The sequence below is a fragment of the Rhodamnia argentea genome, chromosome 11 (assembly GCF_020921035.1).
Source record: "Rhodamnia argentea isolate NSW1041297 chromosome 11, ASM2092103v1, whole genome shotgun sequence".
Classification (NCBI taxonomy): Eukaryota; Viridiplantae; Streptophyta; class Magnoliopsida; order Myrtales; family Myrtaceae; genus Rhodamnia; species Rhodamnia argentea.
The window spans coordinates 12892486-12901444 of NC_063160.1; positions in this window are offsets into that span (position 1 = coordinate 12892486).

The following is an 8959-nucleotide window of genomic DNA, read 5'->3' on the forward strand; positions in this document are numbered from 1 at the left end:
TCTAGAAAATTCTCATTAATATATAATTCAGAAAAAATTTGTCATTGATTGGTGTACTTAAAAGAGAAGCAGTCACCAAAAATCCTAAATTGTACTTGCTATGATTTATTTACCCTAAATTCATTTTTGTGATATTACAAATCTCTAACTTGTATTCACAGAATACATTTTCGAATTTATATCAAGGTGGCACATGTATCCAAAACTTTTTTTTGTGATCCAAAAAATCATAAACTTGTATCCGTGACAAATTTACCTCACAATTTGGGATGTATATGCCACATGCCTACGAATTTTGGTGTCACAAAAAATTAATTTGCGATAAATGTGTTATACGGGTACAAGTTTGAAATTTTTAATCTCACAAAAAAAAAAATGTCACGCGGGCAAGAGTTTGGAATCTCTGGTGTCACATAAAAAAAATCAAAAGTTTGAAATAAATATGTCATAGTAATCATAATTTAGGATTATTAGTGGTTTTTTTCTCTATTTAAAAAGTAAATATTTCTTAATGGGTATGGTGAAGAAATGTTCGGAAATCACTCGTTAATAGCAGCCTTACGAAACAGTTCTTAGAATAATTAACTCGATGTTTGGAGTAGATGTCTGCTGCTTGGAAACGATTGGCCAGCCTAACGTATCGAATCATCGCCAACTTTTGTGTCAACTAGGCCTTCATCTCTTGTTTTACTAAAATTTTGTTAATGAGTGCCTAAGGAAGGACGCCAATTAAGTGACTAATTAAGAAGCTTCGCAGTTTTCAAAACATGGGCTATCTCGTATTTTGCAAAATCACTGCTTTGTAAAGTGAGATTTTCCTTATTTAATATGTTGAGCACGTCGCAAATTGAATCAAAATTCAACAAAGACGAAATCCATACATGTCGCTAACCTATTAGACCTGTGATTAGATAAAAAGACACTCCGTCCAAAACGACATTCGCAGTGGACTCCATAGCCAAGAAAGACCAGTTCCAGTATAGGAAAAACCTAGTTAATCTCGAAAAACATAAACAACTATTCCCTCTTCCCTTACTAAGAGAGAGAGAGAGAGAGAGAGAGAGAGAAAATAGAGTACTTCATGGTTGGTACGAAGGAGAGTAATGAACATATTTGAGAGCAAGGGAGTATTGAGTTTAAGAAGTGAACGAGAAGACGTTGAGAAAGGTGCTTTGAAAATGTAAAATTTTGCCTTTGAAGAGTGGTCTTCTCAAGATGTGTGCTGCTCTCCATTTCCAAAGACTCGAAAAAAGTGGGTATTATTTAAACTTAATTAGCACTTTAGAGGCACTTGTCAATAACATGCAACGAAATTTTATGATTGCATCCAATAACATCCCGTTTGTTTACATGTCATTAAGGATAACATTTCAATATCTTGATTATGACATGCATTTGTTACCGCATAATAAACTGACTCGAAAATGGAATGACATGCAATATCATTAGTGTTTGCGCATAATAATTACCCTTCAGGCTTCGTGAGCGCACATAGGCTCAGATGATACGCTCTTCTTTGTTATCATTATAAGTTTTAGATCAAGTAAGCAACAAAAAATATATCCAACTGAGATCAAATTTGAGTCCATGAATTTTAAATAAAGAAGCTTTAAATAACTGATCACGCCATTTTTTAATTAATAATTACTTTATGTAAAAATATATAATATTAATATGTAAATTTATAATTAAAATTATATCTTTCATGGCAGTATTATCAAAGAGCATTTTCTTTCTAACAGTGAGACAAACATAGGGGATGGAAAAGAAAGACAACAAAAATTGAAGTCGTGTATGGAGATTGCACGCTCACGTGCCTCACCAGAGTAATGATGATCTGACTTCACGCTATCCAGTGGCCTTCGCCATTATCACGACTGCTGTACTAAATGCCTTTGACCGCGACTCCAATCGATCTCTGCGATAAAGAGAGAGAGAGAGAGAGAGAGAGCGAGCAATAATGGGGACCAAACCCTCAACTTGGACAGGAGTCGATGTCACTGTTGTTTTTAGGGTTCATGGAGGGTCGCTCTCCCAAGACATGAAAGAAGAAAAAAGTTCCGAGAGGCATTAGGTATACCGACCTCACTAAAATCCACTTACGAAATCTCCTCTCTCTCTCTCGCTCTTTTTTTTTTTTTCAATTTCGCAAGAGTCTCCTTCCTTCCTCATCTCCATCTCCGGATGTTGTCCTAATGAATAATTCGCTCAACAGCATGTCAAACAATGCTGAGGTAATGTAAATTCAAACGGCTCATAGGAAGAAAGAATATATAAATCTCAATGGCAAGTTTCATTTGGACATCGAGAGTTGGTTGCGAGGCATGTGCGGGGATGGAAGTGGCGCATACTATAATTGGATACCCATCCTGCCAAACTCTGAATAGTAAGTTTCGGGTGTAATACAGGTTTGCGATATCTCACCGGTGCAAAACCTAAATCCAGGCTCATATAACTTAACAAAATATCCTTATCTTACGAGAATGTTTAAGTTAACTTTAGAGATAAAAAATGGGTAGTTTTCGCCCCCATTGCTCGGAAGTCTAGAATCATCTTTCTCCCTTCTCCTCCACCGTCGTCTGTCTTCGCCTGAGAAGGAGGAGGAGGAATTAGAATCTTAAAAGCAACAAAGAGGAAAGGTAGGACGTCCATGTTAATAGAACTAGGGCTGGACTCAGAAGGCTTGTGGTGTATGAATGCACACCTCCTCCATGGCCCCCCAAAGCTCAGCTCACTATTTGTCTCATTAGCAGACAGCTGATCCCCAAGCTCAGCTCTGTGCTTGATTCCATCCATCAATCAATCAATCTAATCGAAAATCGATTTGCACCAAAATCCCAGTCTCATCAGAATCCAGTTGTAAAGAAGCACTTTTCTCTGTGTCTCTGTCATTTCCAAGCCTCGTTAACGATAAAGTAGAAAGGATTTGGTGAGCAATTAATTTGTTCCCCCTCTTCTCTCCATACTGCTTGCCCACCACCATCCTGTCCACCCACCCGCACGTGTGGCTCCTGCCCTCGTGGGGGGGCAATCATTTGCAGCGGTTGGCCACCCGCACGAGTGGGTTAGGTAGGTCATCCCGCAAAGCCCCCCGTTTTGTTCCCCCCATTGGTTTATGCCTTAACTCTCCCCCGCACGAGTGGTTATGTCATCACCCTCCTTTATTCCCTCTATCTAGTCATGGCTTAAAAAGCACGGATATTTTTAGGAGGCTTTCTCATTGTACCGTGTCATATCTAACACCCTCCGGCACTTTGACACTCTCTGTTATGCGATCAACACATGATCAACACTCCGGACATGCTAGAGACACGTAAGTTCAGCATTCCGACACGTCATTTTGATACGCATGGAGTTAATTTTAAAAAATTTTAATAATTTAAGAGTTAAAATGTTAATTTATCTAAAATATATATGATTAAGTCATATATCTAGCCAGCTCAAAAAAATAATAATAATCGTGAATCCTTAACGGGAGAAGAAAAAAAAGAACCTCATCGCGGGTATTTTTATGTATATATGTATCATGTATATATAAAAATATACATTTAACATACGACATGTCGAAATTCTCTATTTTTTTAGGAATGACGTGTCGTGTCGTGTCGTGTCATGTCTTGTGTCAATGCTACTTAGGTTATGACTCCATTCTCTCTCTCTCTCCCCAAACTTTAGAAAACTTCATATTGCTCTCATTGTCATAAAATAGCTCCCGCCCTTTCAAATGTTATGAATCATCGCTCTTGGACTTTGATATTCGTTGCTATTGCTAATGTTCTTTCGTGTCTATAGCCCGATAAATGTCAAACGAAAATGGACTAAGCTCATTTTCTTGATAAAATCGCTTGATAGAGGGATTTGTTTTGACCAAAGAAATGAGGGAAAAAGTATAAAAAAAAATCTTAAATTTATTATATTGGTGCTAAATCAATCCTAAACGTTTTAATTGGACCAATTTTGTGACGCCCCGCTTCCCTTATGAGCACGGACATCCATAACACACCGTAAGTGCTATCCCAGGATACTCTTCATGTACGGCGAATGAAAGAAACTCGCAAGCGAGAAGCGAAAGAAAATAAACCCAACTCCAGTCCATCGTCTCACTACATCCACTTAATGAGATACGGGGAAACTAAAAGACTTTATCCATAAAAAAAAATGCAAATAGATAAATACATACATGTCCGTACAAACAATACCACAAAAACAAAGAAAAACTAACAATATACACAACCGAGGTCACGGAGACAAGACGGCAAACCAAAAATGAAACCACCAGGCCCTAACCTAACACCGTCTCCAACAAAAGTAGCATCAAAGTCGACCAACAGCGGAGACTCTAGAAAGTACTAGTGTCCTCGCCTTGGCTCGCGTCCTCGTCGGGAACATACTCGGAGGAAGACTCCAACCGCACTTCGATTGAATCCTCGTCCATCTCATCGTCTTCTGAATCCGAAATCTCTATTACTTCTATATTTTCCTCTCTCGCTGATTCTTTTTCGGGTATATTCCTTGAACCTACAGTGGACACTTCGACTTCTATCTCATCCCTGGTAGGGTGGCACCAAGAAGGTACAACCCCTTCTGGCACATCTTGGGGCCTTAATTGTTCGGATACGACCCCGTTTACTCTACGAAACCATGCCTCGAACCTATGAGGCTTATAAGATGCTCCAGGCTCATCTACCCATACCACAGTCGTCCTTCTAATATATACTACATCTCCACCTTCAGGAAACTCCTCAATGTACCTAGTCATTTCTTGGGGTTCACCCAATCGGACAGTAACATCTTCAATTTCTAGGATCTCGAAAAAGAAAGGTCCCACGACGGGGTGAGATTTACATCTCAAGAAGGCAAGTCCTACCCCTAGGTTAGACCGACGGTTCATTCAGACAAAAACAACATAAGCTCAATATGCATAGTAACGTGATGCATACAACAACTATACAAAGCACATGCATAACAATAAGTATCAATTACTCAATCATGGCAATATGTCTCATCATTTACTTAAGACGATGCACATAACCAAACCAAGCCACGCCTTCCTTTCTTTCCACCTTCATTCGATTCCAGCCCGCGTGTGAAACGCCTCGGGCTAGGTCCGCGTATTTACGCATCGGACCGTCTCATCGATAAAACCCACGTAAAACGTCTCGGGTTTTCAAAATCATCTCGGGCCCGTGTCGATACATCATAATTTCGGTCCCGCGTCACTTACGCATCGGGACGTTGGCCATTTCCACCCCGCGTCTTTACGCATCGGGGTACCACAATTTTTCAAGCATGCCAGCAATTCATCATACTCATGACTTCAAATTCAAATATAGTTCACACATAGAGCCAACAATAAAAGGCATGTGAGAACATAAATTTTCAACAAGCAAGAGGCAATCAATACATATCAAGGCTATTCAATGAGTCTTTAAGCAATTGGCACAACGCGAAATCACATATCAAACAACATCACCGTAACTCACAAAAATTTGCACAATCCTCATCGTATTCGCCCAATTGAACCTAATCGTTCTAGCCAAGGTATAAGAACTTTCTTACCTTAAGCTTAATTAGCAAAACACTTCTTTCCCTAGCCCTTAAACACCTCGGCTCCCACAATTTCAGAACAGGGCAGCAAGCAACCTAGAGGAAATCAATCAATTCATCAATATTCCTTCGCATAAATGCCAAATCATCGATCATACACTTCCTCAACATATCACTCCACACCCTAACATGGCTCAAGGATCAAATTACATCTCAATTCCATCACAAACAGTCCCCTCTAACTCAGCAAGAACAGAACCGAAACAGGGTACCCCCTGTTCTGTTTCAATCCAGCTCAAACAGTCCACAACTCAACCTAATCCTTCAATTTATCCATCAATATCCTTGTTAACACTAAGTTCTATGTATTAAGGGGCCTCACCGAAAATTTTGGCTCAAGGCGACACCAGTTGGTCCTCTTTTGGCGCTAATTCCTTCTGATCCGCCATTGGACAGTTTCTGCTCCTTTGAACACAACAGTGGTTCAAGGTCAAGATATCATTCTTTTTCGCCCAAAAATTTACAGAAACATCATATACATGTCTACTAAACGTCACCAAAATTTGAGCTCAAAATTCGTCCGTTTGGTGGTCCAATGAAATACTAACAGCAGCCTACCTCTGGTTGAGTCAGTTTCCGGCGACTCACGGGAGATTGGCTGCCCTGAATTCCACAGTGGCTCAAACGGTGCACTTCCACTTGGAAAAGTTCGACAACAGGCTGATCTTCGCAGTGGTAGGTGGCTCACTGGCTGGTTGTCGACGGTTGGAAGGTTGGACGGCCGGGAAGTTGGCGATCAGAACTGGTCGGGTAAACTGTTCCTGTGCGTGAGGGAGTGAAGGGAGGAGAAAATGGAGGTAATGGTGGTGCTGATCTGCTCTTGCACGTGAGTAACCAGAAGGTTGAAGAAGAAGATGGCTCATTCTCATCCAAATCCTCTTAGGTGTCAAGCTCATTAATTAAGCTCCATGGATTAATGACATTTGTCATTATACACATAATATCACACTTTCCTTCCAATTTTGCCCCTCTAATTTCTGCTGATATAAATGGAATAAACAAATGACAATAATTCCCTTGTCCGATTAATAAAAATAGGGTCGAAGCTCTAGGGGCAAAATCGTCTTTTCACACCCTTCGTCCGAAAATCCATTTTTCACTGATTTTCATTCCCGACTAGGCGTCGTCCAATCTAAACTCATTTTTTTTTTTTTTAACAAATCTTCATTTCCATTTTTTTTTTCCATTTCTGAGATCCCATTTCATGATCAATTCTCGTCGTCCGTAATTTCAATTTATCTCAAACTAACGGGCGGCTTTTGCGGACATTACGCGTGCTGACTCTGTGATTCTCATCACATTTAAAAAAATTCAAATCACGGCTATCTTGGTTGTCATGAAATCGCAATGGTCTATTACTAGCCCCGACGGCCGCGATCGTCATAAATCGATTTAGGGAAATTTGCAAATCATACATTGGTTATGCGGCATCACCCGCATCCCAACCGTATAACACTAGCAATGAATCCCTTAATCGTTCTCAGATCAGCCTCAACTCTAAATATTCCCTCAACGACCCTTATGGTCAAAATGCCGTTTTCGAAATGAATTTCCTAGGTTCACGTATCTCGTCACACGTTAGCCTTTCCCCTTCGGTTAGTTAACTCGCGATTGATCGGATCCGAGCGAGATATAACCGAAATACTTCAACGGATATCTTACAGTCAAAGATCTCGAAATGACGGGAAAATCGGACTGTCACAAATTCAGTTCTAAACCATTTTACACTACTACCAATTGAGTTTATTCAGTTAATTTTGACTGAAAATAGTTGATGTAGACGCTGACCGATGTGGATAAATTTTAATATTATTATAACAATATTTTAACAATTTTAATAAGTTTTTGGTTTTTTCTTTCTTTTTTTATTTTCTGGGCTTTACTTTTTTATTTTTTGGTCATTGATCGGTGAGGGTTTTGTTATTGGCCGGCAATGGCCGCCAACTAACCCTCGCCGGCCCCAAGTGAGGCCGCAACGCCCGGATCGGCGGCGAGCGCTTTACGCCCATTACCCATATCTGGTGGGGGCCGGGACGCTCTCGCTTGCCACGGGTGATGGCGTCCCGGCTCTCGCTCATGGCCGGCGAGGGTCGGCTGGCAGCCCTTGCCGGTTAACAACAAAAACAAACAAGGTCTAGAAAAGAAAAAAAAAAGAAAAAAGAAAAAAAAATGTTCATGTCGGTGCCGATTGTATCACGTAGGACAATCGGTGGTCCGATTAACAATTTTCGATCAAAATTGGCTGGATGAAAATTCAATTAGTATCAATACAAACATGTTTAGGATTGAATTGATCTAATTAAAATGTTCGAGACAAAAATTCAAAGTTCGGGAGATAATCTGTGATATTTCAAGAATCGGTGAGCTATTGTGCGATGGGACCAAAACATGGGATATTTTGAGCTATTATGCCAAATTTTAAATCATCAACAATTACATTCGCTAAGGGAGTGAAAATCGATTAGATTATATGACATTTGTTAATGAGTTCACATTTCGCAAAAAAGGAGTCTTGTACGCATGTTGTTTAGGGTTTCTTTAGGATTGTGCCAAAATTCCGATTCAATTTTTTTTCCGGACTCCTTTCAATTTATTATGTCGGACTTCACGTGACCTAAAGGTGTTACATTACTTAAGGCATGCATGATAACACTTTTACTTTAGAAATCAACTTCTGGCTAGAAATTGATTTTTCCACTTCTGCTTTAGAAATTGATTTCTGATCATAGACATTCGTGTGATAATGGTTGAAAATTTCTAATTCTAAAATATTATTAACGGAAAATCTTCTATGAAAAATTATTGTTGGCGGCCAAAAAATTTCTACTTCATTTTTAAACTTTTTACATTTCCTTAAAAAATAATTTTTATTATTAAAACATATTATTTACTTTTTTAAAATAAAAAATATTATTTATTTTTTACTCCGGATGTTAGAGATGACGACTCGGTGGCGGCGGCTGGGAGAGGGTGGTGGTCATGGCCGGCAGCTGGTGATGGTCGGCGGTGGTTGCGGGCGGCAATGGGCGGTGGCCGGCGGTGGTTGGCGATGGTGGTGGTCAGCGATTGTCGGCGGTGGCGGTGGATATTGGTGGTTGGCGGTGGCCAACGGTGGAAGATGGCGAAGGCGGGCCTAATTGAAAAGAGAGTGAGGGCGTAATGAAAAGAAGGTGAGGCGAGAAATACTTTGTGAGTTTTTTTTTTTTAATCCAAGAAATATTCTTAAGTTGAGAAGCTACTTTTTTAACTTCTCAAATTGAGGGAAAAACAACTTCAGAAGTGAAAATTCATTTCAAAAGTAAAAGTTTTTACTAAATGGATTTTCGCTTCAAAAGTTACATTACAAAACGGA